A 1,978-nucleotide genomic window follows, 5' to 3' on the forward strand; every position below is an offset into this window, starting at 1 on the left:
CCACCGCGGGGTCCGGCGGAACCCTCACCGTTTCCCCAGCCTCATCCCGTCGAGGGGGGAGCAGCGGGGGAGGGCTCTCTGCAAGCGAGTCGCTACGGCAGCGCTACCACAACGCAGAGAGAGGCGGCAGGCCGGGGGATCCGGTACCCCAAGGCACGCCTCTCGGATCGCTAGAGAAGGCTTTCTCACCGAGGGTGGGTCACACTCCCCACCCGCCAGTCGCCCCTCGTCGGGCCCACAGAGGCGCTCGGGGACACCTGGGGAAGGGAGGGGGCGTGTGGCGCGAGGAGAAGAAACCTGCGGCAACCTCGAGCGTTCGCGGTCAGGGCAGGGGCCCGGCTGGCGCGCGTGCGCACAGCCCCCAAAGGCCCCCCCGCCGTCCACCCACCTCCTTTCTGCGAGGTAAAGCACCTCCAGTGAACCCACACACGACCCGTCGGAGGCAGAACGGCAGCCCCTCGGCGGCCGGCCGGCGCACGCGTGGCCGGCCCGAGCCCACCGCGACCGCTCACACGGCCCGCGCTCACCCGCCAGAGGGGAGGCACGGGACGTGCGCTCGCCGGACCAGGCGGCGCCCTTCCCCGCGTGGGGAGGGGCGCGTCTCACTCGACCGCCTCGGCCCACACCCAACGAACTCCCTCAGGACCCAACGCGCCGGCACCGTGGCGGCGACCGGAGGAGGGGGCGCTGGGGGTGGGAGCGACACACCACCGCTCGGCCTCGGGCACCTGAGGGACAACCCGGAGCGCTCCAGGAGCACCGCAAAGACCCAGGCAGAGCCAGCGCTCGTGCAACGCCCGAGAGGGCAGCACGACGGGCCGGCGGGACAGCACCCCCACCGCCGCGGAGGGGGGCGGCCCCGCAAGGCGACAACCACAAGAGGCGAAAGCGAGGGGTGCCTGCTGCGTCAGAGGACCCCGCCGACCCCCGCCGAACGCCACGAGGCAGACGGCGGGGGCGGGACAGCAAGGTCAGGCCGGGCTCCGCACCCCAGCGCCTCCCAACGCACCGCTCACAGGCGGGGACGAGAGACAGGGGGCCCCCGCGGGCGGGACGAGAAGAACGGGTCCCATTCACCATGAATGGCCGCCCCTCGCCCGCCGCGGCTCGGTCCCGGCCCGGGAGAGCACGACATCACCACATCAATCAGGGAAAGCAACCCCGGAGCGGGGTCGGTCGGTCAGTCAGTCAGTCAGCCACAGCCTCCCCGGAGGCCAGCGAGCAGATCAACCTGACCACCCCCAGCTCCGGGAAAGGGGCGGCAGACAACCCGGCAGAGACGAGGAACGCCTGACACGCACGGCACGGAGCCAGCGGGAGTGGGGTTGTCACGGCCGCCCCAGGTGCCCACAGCAGGGAGCGCGCAGCGGCAGGGTAAGCCCGCGCCGCCTTCCCCGCCGCCCCCGGGTGGGTCAGAGACCCGGACCCAAGGCGGCACCGGGAGTCGGGACGCTCAGACGCACGAGAGACCAGGCACACACGGGCCCCAGCAGGCGGCTCCAGCACGAGCAGGGCCGGCTAGCCGGGTCACCGGGAGGCCCAGAGGCCCACCACGCATCCAGAGGCCCGACCTCTCCAGCGACAAGTCGCCAGAGGACAGCGTGTCAGCAATAACCCGGTGGCCCAAAATGCCGGCTCGGAGTGAAAGATATACCTCCCCAGGGGACAGGAGGTCGAGCCACCGACCACGCCGCCGGCCCAGGGAACCCGCGACACGGACATCTGTCCCCAAAATCGCCACCATCGCAGCCAGACACGGAGCACCCAGGGCCCTCTGGTCGACCCCAGGACACACGCCGGAGCAGCGCCGGGCCAGGGACGTCCTCCCGGCCACCCGTGCCACGCAGGGGCCGGCCCGTGTCTCCAGAGCGAGACTCGGAAGCGTTTTCGGCCGTCCTCTCGTACGACCGGGACACACGAGGGACCGAAGGCCGGCCAAGTGTGACCCCTCGGGCCGCACGCGCGCTCAGGGAGCGCT

The sequence above is a fragment of the Chlorocebus sabaeus genome, unplaced genomic scaffold (genome assembly GCF_047675955.1).
Source record: "Chlorocebus sabaeus isolate Y175 unplaced genomic scaffold, mChlSab1.0.hap1 unalloc_scaffold_1533, whole genome shotgun sequence".
NCBI classification, from domain to species: Eukaryota; Metazoa; Chordata; class Mammalia; order Primates; family Cercopithecidae; genus Chlorocebus; species Chlorocebus sabaeus.